This window comes from Dendrobates tinctorius, unplaced genomic scaffold (assembly GCF_039654945.1).
Source record: "Dendrobates tinctorius isolate UK_male_01 unplaced genomic scaffold, ASM3965494v1 ptg000067l, whole genome shotgun sequence".
Lineage (NCBI taxonomy): Eukaryota > Metazoa > Chordata > Amphibia > Anura > Dendrobatidae > Dendrobates > Dendrobates tinctorius.
The window spans coordinates 2,270,544-2,289,593 of NW_027361735.1; positions in this window are offsets into that span (position 1 = coordinate 2,270,544).

Below are 19,050 nucleotides of genomic sequence, written 5' to 3' on the forward strand. Positions count from 1 at the left end.
TCTGTGAGTATGCTTAAACCTTCTTTCCTCCAGACGTAGAGGATGCCCCCTTGTTCCCGTCACAGGTCTAAGAGTAAAAAGATCATTAGAAAGGTCTTTGTACTGTCCCCACATATATTTATACATTGTAATAAGATCACCCCTAAGCCTTCGATTTTACAAACTAAATAACCCCAAGTGTAATAACCTGTCTTGGTATTGCAGACCCCCTAGTTCTCTAATAACCTTGGTAGCTCTTCTCTGCACCCGCTCCTGTTCAGCTATGTCTTTCTTATACACCGGAGACCAGAACTGTACACAGTATTCTAAGTGTGGTCACACTAGTGACTTATATAGAGGTAAAATTATGTTCTCCTGATGAGCATCTATGCCTCTTTTAATGCATCCCATTATTTTATTTGCTTTTGCAGCAGCTGCCTGACACTGGCCACTAAATGTGAGTTTGTCATCCACCCATACACCCAGGTCTTTTTCAGTGACAGTTTTGCCCAGTGTTTTACAATTAAGCACATAATTATACATCTTATTCGTTCTACCCAAGTGCATGACCTTACATTTATCCCCATTAAAGCTCATTTGCCATTTATCAGCCCAAGCTTCTAGTTTACATAAATCCTCCTGTAATATAAAATTTTGTGGCGGTGTATATATAAATCTATACTAGACGGAGGCCCGATGCTATCAGGAGGGCGGTAATGTCATGATGGGGGCAGGCTTTGCAGCATTAAGAATCTCTCCCCCCCATGTGCTCACCCACCTATCCACTCTCTCTTTCCCCATGTGCTGACTTCTCCCGTCTGTGCTCTCTTCTTTGACCTGTCTACCCCATGTGCGATCCCCCTTGTCTGCTGTCTCTCTCCTTCCTGTTCTGTGTTCTCTCCTCATGTGCTGTCCCGTTTGAGCTGTCTCCCCCGTCCTCTGTCTCTCTCACCCTTGTGCACTTTTTCTCTCCTCCATCTGCTGTCTTCTCCTCTTATGTCATCTCTTCTTTGACCTGTGTACCCCATATGCTCTCCCCCTTGCTTTCACTCTCTCTCTCCATCACTGTGCTGTCTTCTTCCCTCATGTGTTCTCTCATTTGAGCTGTCTCCCCACAGCTCCTGGGCAAAAAACAATACTGACATTACAGCAGGAGATAGCAGAGGATTTTGTGAGGTAAAATATTGTTTAAAAACAGTCAGTGAAATATTTTACCTCACAAAATTAATCCTCTGTGATCCGCTGCTGTAAGGTCAGTATTGTCTTTTGCTTTCTCACCTGCCCATGGGATGTGGCATGCTCCATACACGGTCAGACACAGACAATTTTTAAAATGAACTTTCGCTCATGGGAAAACCCCTTTAATGTAACCGGCTTCCTCTGCCTGACGACACGTCACGCATCTGCCGCCGAGATCAGCCGAATATAAATGAATATAACACTTAAATTTGCTGATTTGCTTTAACTTTAAAGAGGTGGTTGTGTGGCGCCCCTGAGGGTCCAGTCGCCACAGAGGTACTGCACCTCATCCAGATGTGTGGGATACCACCCTCAGGTAAGGAGGGAGCACCACCAAGGACTCTAACACTTGCACCCAACACACACCAGTTCAGTCAGGGCATCTGGGTGTACCCTGCAGGAGGATGGCCTCATCCCAGGTTGGCTAGGAAAGGGTGTTGGTAGATGAGTGGGGAAAGGTAGAGAAGGGGCGAAGCTTGGTGAGTGGTGTGGGAGATGACATCCAATCAGTGACAGTTAGTGGGAGGAGCTAGTGGTGAGGTAAAAAGATGGTTGTGGAAAGATCCAGTCAGTCGGTGATGGAACAGCGGCAGGGCAGGACTGATGTAGGAACATCAAGGGTCCGAGAGGCGTGAGGAACATCTGAAGGAAGCTCCTGGACAGATAGAAGGGGTCTTTGGGGCACGGGAAGTGCGGAAGTCACCTGTGGGGCCCGCATCCGGGGCTAGCAGCGGTTACTGCGTCCAGGTCCATACGCCCAGGCACTACACCTGCACGGCATAAACTCTTACAGGCATAAAGCCCCTAGAGACTTAAGCTCCATTGCCTGTTCCAATTTCTCCTGGATTCACCAGAGCACTACACGTGTTATAGACAGTTGGTCATTGCAGTAACCTACAAAATCACTGCCTTGTAATAGGATCTTATATAATTCTCCACTATTAACTTCATCATCTGCAGCAGTCAGCAGACTGACGAAGGCCAATTGTAGGACGAAACGTCCTTTGTGACTGCCACAATAAAAACTTATTTTCAAAAAGGATCATTCAGTTGAGTGCCAAGTTACTTTATTATTTACATCCTCTTTAAGATCCTGACCGGCCCAGTCTTTAACCCCTTCATGACTGGAGCTTTTTTCGATTTTTCATTTTCGTTTTTCCCTCCCCTCTTCCCAGAGCCATAACTTTTTTATTTTTCCATTAATATGGCCATGTGAGGGCTAATTTTTTGTGGGATGAGTTGTACTTTTGAACGACAATATTGGTTTTAGCATGTCGTGTACTTGAAAATGGGAAAAAAATTCCAAGTGCGGTGAAATTGCAAAAAAAAGTGCAATCACACACTTGTTTTTTGCTTGGCTTTTTTGCTAGGTTCAATAAATTCAAAAACTGACCTGCCATTATGATTCTCCAGGTCATTACGAGTTCATAGACACCAAATATGTCTAGGTTCTCTTTTATCTAAGCGGTGAAAAAAAAATTCCAAAATTTGCTAAAAGAAAAAAAAATGCGCAATTTTCTGAGACCCGTAGCATCTCCATTTTTTGTGATCTGAAGTCGGGTGAGGGCTTATTTTTTGCATGCCAGGCTGACGTTTTTAGTGATACCACTTGTGTGGAGATCTGTTCTTTTGATCGCCCGTTATTGCATTTTAATGCAATGTCGCGGCAACCAAACAACCGTTATTCTGGCGTTTTGAATTTTTTATTCACTGCGCCATTTAACGTTCAGGTTAATGCTTTGTTTTATTGCTAGATCAGGCGATTCTGAACACGGGGATACCTAATATGTGTATGTGTGATTTTTTTTTTAATAGTTTTATTTTGATTGGGGCGAGAGGGGTGTGATTTGAACTTTTAGGTTTATTTTTTTTTATTTTTAAACATTTTTTTTTACTTTAGGCATGCTTCAATAGCCTCTATGGGAGGCTTGAAGCATGCACAACCCGATCGGCTCTGCTACATATGGGCGATGAGCAGATCGACCATATGTAGCAGATTTACTGCATTGCTTTGAGATCCGGCCACCAGGCGGCGCTCAAAGCAATGTGCCTGCAACAACCATAGAAGTCTCTATGAGACCTCTGATTGTCCAGGCAACGCGTCGCCAACCCCCGATCACGTGACAGGGTCAGCGATGAGCTCACTTCCGGCCCAGCGGACGGAAGCTCTAATTAAATGCCCGCTGTCAGCTTTTAATAGCGGGATTTAACTAGTTAATTGGCGCGGGCGAACAGCGATTCCTCTCGCGCCTATTGTTCATAACAGCTGACATGTCGTGGCTTTGAGGTGGGCTCACCGCCGGAGCCCACTTCAAAGCAGGGGAGTCTGACTGGTGACATACTATCCCGTCAGCAGTCAGAAAGTGGTTAAAATATAAAAACATTCCATCTGCTATACACCCAGTACCACATACAGAAGAACTGCCAGTTCCAAAAGTACCAGAAACATTTTCTGTCAAATCAAGTGAGGAAGAAGAGGGCCCTTGTGTCATAAAATATTACTATAATAAAAGAGAATGGCCTCTCCGACATTTGCTTCAGCCAGGGAGTAAAAATATCCTCCATCCAGCACTTGTTGACCCACATAAGGTTTTGCTGCCACCATTGCAAATCAAGTTGGGCCTACTGAAGAACTTTGTAAAGGCAATGGAGAAAAATGCAAAAGCATTGAAATACACTCACTGGCCACTTTATTAGGTACACCTGTCCAACTGTGTGTTAAGACTTAATTTCTAATCAGCCAATCACATGGCGGCAACTCAGTGCATTTAGGCATGTAGACATGGTCAAGACAATCTCCTGCAGTTCAAACCGAGCATCAGTATGGGGAAGAAAGGTGATTTGAGTGCCTTTGAACGTGGCATGATTGTTGGTGCCAGAAGGGCTGGTCTGAGTATTTCAGAAACTGCTGATCTACTGGGATTTTCACGCACAACCATCTCTAGGGTTTACAGAGAATGGTCCGAAAAAGAAAAAAAATCCAGTGAGCGGCAGTTCTGTGGCCGGAAATGCCTTGTTGATGCCAGAGGTCAGAGGAGAATGGGCAGACTGGTTCGAGCTGATAGAAAGGCAACAGTGACTCAAATTGCCACCCGTTACAACCAAGGTAGGCAGAAGAGCATCTCTGAACGCACAGTGCGTCGAACTTTGAGGCAGATGGGCTACAGCAGCAGAAGACCACACTGGGTACCACTCCTCTCAGCTAAGAACAGGAAACTGAGGCTACAATTTGCACAAGCTCATCGAAATTGGACAGTAGAAGATTGGAAAAACGTTGCCTGGTCTGATGAGTCTCGATTTCTGCTGCGACATTCGGATGGTAGGGTCAGAATTTGGCGTAAACAACATGAAAGCATGGATCCATCCTGCCTTGTATCAACGGTTCAGGCTGGTGGTGGTGGTGTCATGGTGTGGGGAATTTTTTCTTGGCACTCTTTGGGCCCCTTGGTACCAATTGAGCATCGTTGCAACGCCACAGCCTACCTGAGTATTGTTGCTGACCATGTCCATCCCTTTATGACCACAATGTACCCAACATCTGATGGCTACTTTCAGCAGGATAATGCGCCATGTCATAAAGCTCGAATCATTTCAGATTGGTTTCTTGAACATGACAATGAGTTCACTGTACTCAAATGGCCTCCTCAGTCACCAGATCTCAATCCAATAGAGCATCTTTGGGATGTGGTGGAACGGGAGATTCGCATCAGGGATGTGCAGCCGACAAATCTGCGCCAACTGTGTGATGCCATCATGTCAATATGGTCCAAAATCTCTGAGGAATGCTTCCAGCACCTTGTTGAATCTCTGCCACGAAGAATTGAGGCAGTTCTGAAGGCAAAAGGGGGTCCAACCCCTTACTAGCATGGTGTACCTAATAAAGTGGCCAGTGAGTGTATATCATTGATACATTTCCAGGGTTCAATAAAGCAAAAAACTAAATAAATGAAGGAAGGAGTTTTCTATGGACCTCAGATTTGCACGCTTTTTTATGATGACAAGTCTCTCTGTTTGTTGCACAGCAATAAAAAGCTGCATGGGTAGCATTCGCATTAGTGATAAGTTAATTAATTTTTTGGGAAACTCCAGAGTAGATAACTAATAACTAATTAAAATTTAGATGAAGTTATTGCTGAATAAGACACGAAAAACAAAGACACATACAGTATATTTTTGCCATTCACAAAAAATGTGGTATTTGGATCATTTTCCTTAATAAGAAAAATAGCAAAGTGTAATATTGTTTACTCATTTACCTGATCATTTGATTCCCTTTTTCTACTTTTAGGACCTGTGTGTTAATCAGATGCAGTTTTAGGTCAAATTCTTGCAGAAATCTGGAAAATTGTGAAGGGTTCACAAACTTTCAAGCACCGCGGTACATATATACATGAATATATATATACAGCCCAGGCAAAAATTAAAAGACCACCACATCAAAAAAGTGTCATTCTCCAGACCTGAACCCCATTGAAAACCTCTGGAATGTAATCAAGAGGATGATGGATAGTCAGAAGCCATCAAACAAAGAACTGCTTACATTTTTGTGCCAGAAGCAGTGTGAAAGACTGGTGGCGAGCATGCCAAGACGCATGAAAGCTGTGATTAAAAATCATGGTTATTCCACAAAATATTGATTTCTGAACTCTTCCTGAGTTAAAACATCAGTATTGTTGTTTCTAAATGATTATGAACTTGTTTTCTTTGTGTTATTTGAGGTCTGAAAGCACTGTTTTTTTTTTAATTTTGACCATTTTTCTTTGTCAGAAAAAAATAAAAAATGTATTGCTTGGAAATTCAGTGATATGTTGTCAGAAGTTTATAGACTAAAAGAACATTTTACTCAAAAATATACCTATAAAGAGAAAAATCAGACATTTTTATGGATACACCTAAATAAAATGGGAATGGTTGGTGATATCATCTTCCTGTTTGTGGCACATTAGTATATGGGAGGGGGAAAACTTTTCAAGATGGGTGGTGACCATGGCGGCCATTTTGAAGTTGGCCATTTTGAATCCAACTATATTTTTTTCAATGGGAAGAGGGTCATGTGACACATTAAACTTATTGAGAATTTCACAAGAAAAACAATGGTGTGCTTGGTTTTAATGTAACTTTATTCTTTCAAGTTTATGACCACTTATAAAATGTGTTCAAAGTGCTGCCCATTGTGTTGGATTGTCAATGCAACCCTGTTCTCCCACTCTTGACACACTGATAGCAACACCACAGAAGAAATGCTTGCACAGGCTTCCAGAATCCGTTGTTTCAGATGCTGCACATCTTGTATCTTCACAGCATAGACAATATCCTTCAGATGACCCCAAAGATAAAAGTCTAAGGGGGTCAGATTGGGAGACCTTGGTGGCCTTTCAACTGGCCCACGATGACCAATCCACTTTCCAGGAAACTGTTCATATAAGAATGCTCGGGCCTGACACACAAAATGTGGTGGTGTACCATCTTGCCAAGCATTCCTACATGAACAGTTTCCTGGAAACTAGCACGATTTTCAGGATATTTGGAGTATGCTTAAAATATAAACCCTACTCCAAAAATAAGCCCTAGTTACAGTTCAATTTAAAAGTGTCCAGGCAACTAAAAAAGTTAAGGTATACAGCAAGACCCTTCTTTATCAATAAAAGCTGACACCCCCAAAAGAAAGCAGATACCCTCAAAAGAATCACACTCACTAGACCCCAACCAATTAGAGTCGGCAGGTGCCTATGGTGGATAAGCTGTCACATACATTCAGATTGGGTCCCAGTATCACTCTGCTCCCAAGCCCAAACAATACGTCTGCTTTAGATTGCCAGGGGGAAGTCAAAAGCTGTAGAACTCAGGGGGACCAAATAATGATGCAGATTTGTGTGTGATAGCCCATCCACTATCGAAAATTGCCATCTCTAATTCTTTGGGGTCTGGTGAGCATCATACTTTTGGGAGTGTTTGCTTACGTTGATGAAGGGTCGTGCTGTATTGCACCATATTTTTATTTTTACATTGACCATAACAAGAATTCAGTCAGCAAAGAGGTGCTTTAGGGAGACTGGAAGTCTTTCTTTTTATATATACGGTTTAAAAGTATCATGTAATTACAGCATAGCTAGTGTGTCCTGTAGTATCAATGACACCCTGGAAATGTTATACCATAAATGTGGCTGAAAATCAAATATAGTAGAATTGTTCACAAATTATGTATAGCCATAAATAAATTATAAAAGTATATCTTTATTAGTTGCGTTAAATATCACAAAAAGTTAAAAACAAGAGTACTTCATAATATATTCATGGCTATACTTCATTTGTGAATACCGCAGATCTGATTAACTTTTCTACATATATACCGGTATGGTAACTGCCTGGACACTTTTTTACCGATACTGTTTTTGTTGAATAGACATCCCCTCATTTACTGCAGTTACAGTACCGTATGTACCGGTAAACAGAGGAACAAGAAACATACTGTACTGGTCCTGTACATTTTGAGCCACCGACAACATGAGTTAAAAAAGAAAGAAAAATTCTATTGTGTACAAGTAAGGAATAGTGGAGGACTACCTAGGCAAAAATGTTACTGCTTTCGGCAAATAAAGAATGTTAGATGTCCGAATGGTTCGAAAATGATGAGCAGAGCAAGATAGTCTCAGTCAGCAAGTGTGGAAGGGAAGTTATAAGAAGCGCAGGTGTGGATCAGGTCAGCATCGATTACTTCTTGACCTAGAAGACATGGTCTGTGAATGGGTTGCTAAAGGCTATGCTAAAGTTATTAAACATGAACTTGCATTCAAGTCCTTTGTTGATGCATTGACTTTTTAAAAAAAACAATTTTCAAACACGGTATTATACACTACTACATAATACATAAATGTAACGTTCGGTTATGACATCATACTCATGCTTACAGCTCTTAGCTCTTAACAAAACTTACATATATTTGATAGTATACAGCCAATCGTACAGCTACCAGCTTTCTTTCTGATTTCTTCTTTTTGTGGCTCAACTTTAACAGTGTGCATATGTCTAAATTTGAATACTTTTGAGTTGCCATCAATTCTAGTAGTTCTTGGACCATATTTACTTTGGGGATCCTCATGGTTTAGGTCATACAACAATTTTTACCATGAAGAGTATGTAATTTTGTTTCCTCCACACAACAAGTCATACTTCAGAATGTCTGGGTAGAGCGAGGGATAAAATAAAAAAAGGAATATAAAACTATTTTTACAGCTATTTGCCTGAGCTCATGACAACAGTGCCACCTATATTGTCTCAACGGTGATCTTGAGATTAAAGGGAACATGTCATCTGAAAAAAAACACTATTAGCCTGCAGGTACATGGTGAATCTGCAGGTTAATAGACTTGTGGACTTGCCAGGCGCTGGCATTTAGACCCCCGCTGCGAGGAGGAAATAAACTTTATTCCCCTGGCAGCGTTCTGGTTTCTGTTACGGAGGTGATGGCAGTGCGGTTTCAGTGCTGAGCTGCTGTCAGTCAGTTTAAGGTGAGTGGCTACAGCCATCGCTTGCTATACCCAAGATTGAAACCGGAATGCTGTCGGGGGGAATAAAATTAATTTCTTCCTGGCAGTGAAAGTCTAAGTGCTGGCACCAAACATGTTTACAATGCTATTAACCTGCAGATTAACCCCATATCTGCAGGTTAATAGCTTTTTTCAGGTGACAGGTTTAGGAATCTTTATTAGTGGGAGCTGTGATGCAGTAATCTCTGTTAAAGCTAGGGGGCGCTGCATGTGCTACTCATAATATGCATGTGGGCATTTCCTTGATTGGGGTGGTGAAACAGGGACCGGCATGATTGTAAATGTCCAGTATGTGTCGCAGAGGTTATCTGCGCTATAAGCCCAAAAATAATGTTGTTATGCTGGGACTTGTAGTCCATGAGTTATTTACCTATAAGGGGTACTTATAGGGCTAGTCAGAGAGCTGGGCAGGATCAGATAGCCACACATACATTGCCCACAAGGTTTGGGATATATAATGTGACTGAGGTCTGATCACATGGGTTGTGTGTTTTGATCCTGAGTGGTCAGAGTGCAAGGTCCTGCAAGGCCTGTGTGTGTTGGAAGTGTCTGAGACTGATCTTCCTGGAGAGCACATGGAATGGCCCGGACCTGGTAGAGTCTGTAACGGCTCTGCATAGGGGAACTACTGCGGGTCTGGAACTGTAGACGACCTAGTGAGCAAGGCCTTGTCTGGAACAGTGATCCCAGTGCGGCCACTTCCCTGATAACCTGTGAGGGATAAACCATGAGTGATACTGACCGGGGTCAGTAAGAGACTGTCTATGTTGTAAAGCTGAATGTGTAATAGACATTGTACCGGCGGCTGCATGCTATTAATCTTCATGAAGAGTGGTTTATGCTACAGTTTAAATAAACCAATTGAACTGTTTAACCCTGAGTGTCCCAGCAAGTACCTCAAAGACCAGCCAAGCGAATAAATCCTCATCCACTCATATCATATAGTGGATCTCTACAGAGCTTATAATATTTGTTTAAAACTATTTGCTTAAACCAGTCACTTCAATATGTTACGCATACACAATATAGGCAGCCATTTTTTCTATACAAGTGGTTTGGCTAAAAACTATACCCAAAGCTTATAACACTTTTGATTATCATGTTGGCTACTATAGCATGCTACATTAATGGATTGAGATCAATTGATTGAAAGAAAATTGCAAGTGCACTCATTTTTCCCCTATTGTTTAGCAATACTGTATAGTTAAATAATCGATACATCATCATTTGTACATAGTGAATATTTACTATTGGGTCACACAATTTAATAAAATTAATGAAATTTTACATAGGCTTTGAAACAAAAAGCAGCATTTCAGAATATTGCTCTTTTTACACCAAAAAATTTTAAACATTACATGGGACACAGAACTAACACAGACAACAATAATTACAAGTACACATAAGTTTCTTTATCGTTTTCTATAAAAAAAAGAGAAAAAAAATGTGCTGTAACCATCTCCACCTTTAGACTTTCATCAACTCTTCAATGTCTCTATAGAAATAACAGGAAAAGGGACAAAAATATACTTTATGGTAATGAAAAAAACTAAAGTTTTTACAAAGCAAGTTATCTCTGGTCTTTTAATAATGTCATTTCATCAAAAAAGACAGAGAAATTGTATTGGTACAAGTTTATCAAGGCGGTCCACCTTGCACAAGCATTACTCTTTGCGAAAGGCAAGCAAAACTCCTGACGTCTTCAGGATTACTTATAGAAAATACATTTCTTTGTAAGTTTCCCTGCAACGCTTTGCTGTTCAGCAGTAACATTCCCTCAAATGAAGCAGAACATTTACATAAAGTCCGTCACAATTAGTCTTGTTTGTAAGCCACACGTTGAAGGACAGAATATTACAGACATATGTATAAAAAAATTATCTACAATTTAGTACTGATATTATGTCATGCAAGTGGTTGAATACTTGTGTGTCTATTTAAGGTGGCATCATCAGTGGTGCACGTAACAAGACTTTGTGTTTCCCCCCTACAATGTACAATACAAAATAATATTGTGGCACCGTGTTAGCCAGAAAAATAGATGTAAATACTTATGTCCCCAAAAAAATTGAGAAAAGTATTCAAGAACTGATACCTTTATTACCTAACCAGAGAAATTATATTCGCAAGCTTTCAAGCTCACAAGACCCCTTCTTCAGGCAATTACTGAGAAGAGATGGCAACATTTATATAGGAATTATACAAGAACATGAAATGATGCTTGCTAGAGATAGGCCAAGAATATCAAATTAAGGTTTTAACATGTAGATGAGGTGGAAATGTTCTATTAGACATCTGAAGATCTTCTTGTAGAGGTGTGAACTGGAATTGTTCTGTTAGACATCCGGAGACCTTTTTGTGGAGATTTGAACTGTGTCCTTGTAGTGAGTCATGAATCCAGGTGTCAAATTGAGTCCTATTGTTAGAGATTGAAGCATATTTATAAATTTGAACTCTCATAACAATAGGACTCAATTTGACACCTGGATTCATGACTCATCATTACATGGACACAGTTCACACCTCTACACAAAGGTCTCCAGATGTCTAAAGCTCCCATCACACTAAGCGAGATCGCTAGCGAGATTGCTGCTGAGTCACAACTTTTGTGACGCAACAGCGACCTCAGCCACAATCTTGCTATGTTTGACAGGTAACAGTGGCCAGGCCCCTGCTGTGAGATCGCTGGTTGTGTCGGAATGACCTGGGCATTTTTTTGATCATTGAGGTCCCACTGGTTAGCATGCATTGGCAAGTTTGGCACCTTACCAACAACCTCGTTAGCGACTCAGAAGCGAGACACATAGGCGTGGATTTGCTGACATCATTAAAAAGGTCGCTATGGGTCGCCGTATCGTTGCTGCATCATTGGGAAGATCTGACTGTTTGGCATCTCACCAGCGACCACATAGAGACGCAGCAATGATCCCTGCTCACTGAATGTGACGGGAGCTTAACAGAACACCTCCAGTTCACACCTCTACAAGAAGATCTTCAGATGTCTAATAGAACACTTCGAACCTCGTCTACATGTATAACAAAAAACATAATTTGATTTCCTTGGCCTATCTCTAGCAAGCATCATCTCATGTTGTTATATAATTCCTATATAAATGTTGCCAGCTCTTCTCAGCCTTGAAAGCTTGCGGATATAATTTCTCTGGTTAGCCAATAAAGGTATCACTCCTTGAATACTTTTCTCAATTTTTGGGGGCGACATAAGTATTTACATCTATTTTTCCCCTACACATTCTACTATATGTCTCTTTGACTTATTGGATCACCTTGTTCACCTATGGACCTATGGAGTGGTGAGTCCTGCACTGGATATGGACACTTATAGTTAAGATAACATTGTGTAAACACTCTGGGCTTCATAGCATCTACAAGGCCTACCTTTATAGTATGTACACTCATAATGGCCATTAATAAAAAATATTGTCTTAATATTACATAAAGGTATAGTGCACGTTGATGATCAATTATTAACATGAGATATACATGTGACATCATGATGTATATCAAAAGCTACATAATACTGACTTTCTTAAGGTTTGTTAGCTATTTGAGCTGCAATAGATATTTATGTAGACAGAAGAAAACAGGACCATTGCAATCAAGCAATCTGAACTAAGGTTCCCATCACGTTACATTTGTAAAATCTACTCTCCCAACTGGTTTTTTTTCTTAATGAAAAGCATAACCCGATCAAATAAAAAAAAGAGAAACTATAGACGAGATGTACCAAACGTGATGTGAAAGTGGCCTGAGATACATGGGCAGGCTTGATAGGTGCCCACAGTCCATTTCCATGCAATTAATTACTTTTTATACAGCTTACAGTAAATTCTTGCCTCCTTTTTGATGAACAAGTGAAACAGAATTTTAATAGGAGTCTACAAATACTGCCTTTTTTATTCTGTTTTTACAAGAATTCTTTTTTAGCTAGTGCAGTGAATACTGTAAAGTAGCAACAGGAAAAAAAAAACCAGTCAGTAGAATAGAGACATCTGTATTTTGGTGACATTTACATACAGATTCTCCCTATAAAATATAAGTGCAATCCTTTAAATGCCTTCAAATGCTTTACATTACCAATTTCATGTACAGTGCCTACAAGTAGTATTCAACCCCCTGCAGATTTAGCAGGTTTATACAATTAACTTGGCATTGTGACATTTGGACTGTAGATCAGCCTGGAAGTGTGAAATGCACTGCAGCAAAAAAGAATGTTATTTCTTTGTTTAATTTTTTTTTAAATTGTGAAAAGTTTATTCAGAGGGTTCTGTTTGGTTCCCCTAAAGTATTAAGAAGTATTTCAGGCACAAAGAACAATGAGCTTCACATGTTTGGATTAATTATCTCTTTTTCCAGCCTTTTCTGACTATTTAAGACCCTCCCCAAACTTGTGAACAGCACTCATACATGGTCAACATGGGAAAGAAAAAGGAGCATTCCAAGGCCATCAGAGACAAGATCGTGGAGGGTCACAAGGCTGGCAAGGGGTACAAAACCCTTTCCAAGGAGTTGAGCCTACCTGTCTCCACTGTTGGGAGCATCATCCGGAAGTGGAAGGCTTATGGAACTACTTATTAGCTGTAATTGCAAACAAGGGTTATTCCACAAAATATTAAACCTAGGGGTTGAATAATAATTGACCCACACTTGTATGTTTAAAATTTATTAAAATTTAACTGAGCAACATAACTTTTTGGTTTGTAAGATTTATGCATCTGTTAATAAATCCTGCTCTTGTGTGAAGTTTGAAGGCTCTAACTTATTTGCATCTTATCAAACCTGCTAAATCTGCAGGGGGTTGAATACTACTTGTAGGCACTGTATGTGTATCTAAAAAATAAGTGTGGACAGAATATCCCATTATTGAAATTAACTTCAGCACAAATTATTTTCCAATAGGATATGTAGAAATACTTGATGCTTAAGACTATGTGCACACGCTGCGCATTCACCAGTGGATTTTTCCGTGCGGATCCACAGGTAAATTGACCTGCGGTTTTACCTGCGGATTGGCCAGCGGTTTTCTCCTGCGGTTTGACACCTGGACAATGGAATAGGTGGCAAACCGCAGCGGAATCCGCAGAAAGAATTGATATGTCAATTCTTTCTGTGGATTTAAAACCGCAGCTTTTCCGCAGTGAAAAAACCGCAGCATGTGCACTGCGGATTGCAAATCCCATAGACTTACATGGTACTGTACACTGTCTGGAGAACTGCTGCGGATCCGCAGAGGCCAAATCCGCTGCGGATCCGCAGCAGAATCCGCAGCATGTGCGCATAGCTCGTGCATACGCTGTGGAATGCTCTGCGGATTTGGCCACGTGGATTTTGTAAAATCCGCAGGTAAATCTGCAGGTCAAAAGATTATCCTACGGTTTAGCTCTGCGGTTTATCATCTCTACAATGGAGGAGATGGTAAGCCGCAGCGGAATCCGAAGAAAGAATGATCCAACAGGTACAAAGAAAAAAATTACAAGCATTATACTTATCTCTGTATCTCACCAAAATCTTATCCTATGCACATCAATAAGGGACATGTGTGTGAACATTTCATAAGTGTTTATCAATGTATATACTTTATTTGATGTTATATATGGTCTCCATGTTCTCACTAGATTGTATTTTATGTAATTAGGTAAACCTTGAGAAAGACCATTTAGGGTTGAAACGTTGGCCAAATATCCGTTTTTCACTTGTCAGATCAATAAAACATTGTATATTTTGACATATCCTATTAGAAAATAATTTTGTGCCGAAGTTAATTTTAATTATTCCGTGACTTTAGACATTCTTTTGAGCACCACTCACTCATTGGCAATAACGCAAACTTATCAACCAAAGTAGCCCATTATGTCGAATATTTTAATGCAGATCTATGAAAGGTGAAATTTAAGTGATAAAATCATTTCAGCTCCTAGAAAGGATGATTATCATCAAAGGTCACGGATCATGATCTTCATTGAATAAGCATGCTGGTAAAGGTCACTCGTCTATCATAGCATAAAAAATAATCCAGCTGGACAGATTATTCCAGTTTTCATATTAATATTATTTCAGATTCATTTTGACATGAGGGTGACTTCAACTATATGTGAGGATTGAGCATCTCAACTCAATTGGTCACAAAAGATAGTGAGTGATAACTAAGAACAGGAGAGTAAGGATTACGTATAATGAACTAAATATGGATATCAAATATTGGCATTTTTCTAAAAAGTGTTTGGTAATCGTCTTTTCTCATCTGTCATGCTTCAGATGAGTAAATAATCGGGATTATACAAATTTTGTACTTTGTCAACAGAATCAGAAATATGTTGTACCTATCTACCCATTTTTTTTATTTGGAAATGCAAGAATGTTGATAGGAGCCATCAGTAGACATTTCACATATTGACAAAATATGTATTAAAGGGCATTTCTTTCAGACCACAATTATAATACTCATATAAAATGTATATTTTTGTGACAGTGAGTTACATTAAATTACTTTTACAATATAATTCCCTTAAATTTGGCTTATTATGGAAACTCATAAGGTATTCTGTTTAGTGGGATAACTCAAAGGGTAATAGAACTAATCTCTTTTTACTGGTCAGAGGAGCCAATTGGGCCACCTCAGGATCCTAGGCTTCATTTCAACTACAACCTTTGGATCTTCGGGTCCTATTCCTGTCCAGTCCTCATTAAACATATTATTGAGCAGTTTCCTATCCTTCCAATTTTTTTAGTTACAAAAGATTGAGAAACCATTAAGCAATAGTGAGTGTCCAAAATGTTTACTGTACATGTGCTAGAAACATAGCCGTATATAGGATTGCCTATTAGTATCTTTAGCCAATTTTAATTAGGTAGAAAAGGTTCTCTCCAGAAGAAATTAAAAATATGCATTGTAATTCAATTAATGGTAAAGTGTATCAACGTAGCATAGCATAAAGCTCAATGGCTGAATATTTTAAGATAGAGAATGGAAATTCCAGTCTATGATGAGCCAGTTTAATTTCTTGCATTATTATCATGTAAACCTCGTATTTTATAAAACAGTGAGATCAATCAGTGGATGCTAGTGTAGTGTTATAAGTCTGTGGTATACTTATATGTTAGTCCTTTTAAAGTGTTTCCTTGCTGTGAACCCAAAAATGAGCTAATTTCTTTTTGTCTTGATCCATCCTATGTTACATAACCCAAACCTTTTGGAATATGAACATGATCCAATGACTAGCCTCCAGTCCAAAACTACTGCCTGCCAGTATTGTCATAGGGGAATTTGATGTGTGGCAACATCAAATTTTATTTCAACATTTGAATCCTAAGTGCAAGAAAGAATATTGATATTGATGTGAACTGAAATTAATGGCGCACTGGAAAATTCTGTAGGACAATAATGGCAACTGCAAATGATAGTTAGGGACTAGAAACAGTGTCACTGAGAGAAGCTTAGAAGCTTATGATATCTTGTTGCACCAAATATTAAGTAAAAATGAATCCATGATGAGGACCCTCCAAAGGATTTGTTCATGGCTCTCTTTCAAAATTTTACTTTAAACTTTGATGCACTTTCATTCTATACGACACTCCCATCTTTCAGTTCCATGTGTATTTAATTTTCAAAAGGTCTATTTCTGTGTGATTACTCAGTATGGTCTCACTTTTTTGCTGGAGCACAGATTGCTCGATGGCAGCCATTATCCTGTTGAGTGGTCCAAGCAATAAAGATGAACAACTTTATTTGCCGTGCGCCTAGTCTGTTCCCTAATTGCAATCAGTGTTCATTTTTACACCCAGAATCCTGTGCCTGGCATGAAAAAGTAAAGACCACCCTGGAAGAGGTCCAAGACAACATGAATAGAATTGCTCGCCTCTATCAAGCAGTTTTCTTACTGTTATGATGCTAGTATGAATTTCAGCTTTTGGTTGATTTTTTCTTGTTTTTTATATTCTGTCCTAATGCTCAAATAAATAGTAGCATAAAAGAAATAAGAATCAATAGCTATTCTTTATTCATTTTCTCCCATTCTAGTCCAATTCTGATTTAAGATGGAAAAAAGCTAAAATACTGGGAAAACAGAAAACAAAATGTATATCAGAAATCTTAGGCTGTGTGCCCACGATGCGATTTTTAAGCGTTTTAGCCGTGATTTTCGGCGCAAAAACGTTTAAAAATCGTGTACAGAACGCCCCCCCATGCATTCCTATGGCATTCCGCACATGCTGTGCCAATGCTGCGCTTTTTTCCGAGGCAGAATCGCATCGCGGAAAAAATCGCAGCATGATCCTTCTTTTGTGCGGAATCGCAAAGAATTGCCGCAATTCCGCACCCATAGGAATGCATGAGAATCGCTTACTTCCGCATGTGGCTATGCCCACCATGCGGGAAGATAAGCGTCTCATGTGCGGTTGGTACCCACGGTGTGGAGGAGAGGAGACTGTCCTCCAGGCCCTGGGTACCATACCCCTGTAAAAAAAAGAATAAAAAATAGGGGTATATTTACTTTCCGACGTCCCGCGCTGCCTTCCCGGGCCTCAGCGTTCCCCGTAATGCCTTGCAGCATGGTCCTGTGATGACGTAGTCTCGCGTGACTCTAGCGGTCTCGCGAGATCGCTATAGTAACGCGAGACCAACATCATCACAGGTCTCGCAAGGCATTACTGGGAACGCTGAGGCCCAGGTATGCAGCGCGGGACGTCGGAAGGTATATACACCCCGATTTTTTTAGTTTTTTATCATTTTTAACATTTTATCTTTTACTATTGATGCCGCATAGGCGGCCTCAATAGTAAAAAGCTGGTCACACTTGTCAAACACTATGTTTGACGAGTGTGACCAACCTGTCAATCACTTTCCAAGCGATGCTTCAAATCGCTTGGAAAGTGCTTGACTATCACACACAAAAATCGCGGCAAAATCGAGAACATAATCGCGGTGAAATCGCGCAGAAAAAACGCGCGATTTCTGGGAAGGAGTCCGGTTTTCAGTGTGTGTTTTAAAAAGCTACGTGGGCACATAGCCTCAAGGTTCTTGGCACCATTCACCTTAAAAAAATTGGAATATGGAATATCAACAGAGGCTTACATCACAAAAAAAAGAAAGCATGGGAGAAAAGTCTGGGCACTGGACAAAGTTACAACTGGGCTGCTCCCCTCTTGCTTCCAATTTCCTAGAGACACCTAATTGTTAGATCCCTTCTCAACGGAAATAGGGCAAAACCTGTCGAACAAGCTAACCGGGCAAGGAGAAGACAGACAAAAGTCATTCACTAAATATATGTGCCTGTGCCTTGCTCTTTTTCAAAAGTTAGCTTAGTTGTTTTGGCAACATGGTAAGTCCCATGAAGTACAAAAGATAAAATATTTACGGGTTGAAGTAAGGCATTTATGGATGTATTTGATAGGAGTAGTAGAAAAGGAGAAATTTGGGGATTATTTTCTTGAACTTTCTGAGAAAAGTAAGGCAGAAAATAAAATTAATTTGACTTTTAAATCTCAGCTAGGGAAGCGATAAGAAAACAAAATTAATAAAATAGAAGTGAATTCAGAAATTTCTAATCAAAATGATAATGCATCATGTAGATTTTCTGCAAAACATGGCACAGGTTTTCCTTCAGCCAAAAGCTGAATATAAAATAATACAGAAAATAAGAAGTAAAGCAATCACTTTGTACTGATAACTTGCTAAAAAAATATAAACTAATTAATCTTATTAATTGAATCTATATCTTCTGATTAATCTAAGGAGTTAAGTTGTATCTGATACTGCTTTGGCTGTATTTTTGGCACATAAAGTACATCTACGGCAATAAAAAGACAAATTATTTCAGAAGACCACTCTTTAATCTAGGTTGGTTTATATTAAAGAGTTTATATTAAACTCTTGGTTTTCGACAAAGTCTTTGAGAAAGTCTATGTAGATCCCATTTTAACTGCCATTTTTGCTGGCGATCTTAAAGAGGCTTCACTGTACTATGCAGCCAAATGTAATTAGATACCTATGGATATCAAATATTTCTATAATGATCTATTTATACTATTTTATTTAAAATTAAATTACTAGTAAGCCTTTTTAAGAGAATAGCTATCGGTGTAATACAGTACAATCAACATTCGACATGGTAATACTGGAGTTGTGGCTTGTGAATTTGAAGCAAATTGGCACAATTTACTGTATATACCACTGCATGTATATACCACTGCATAGTCTACTTCTTTCTTGTGATTTAAGTTGTATTATATTATTTTGGGTTAATAACAGTTCTAACTATGCATGTACTAC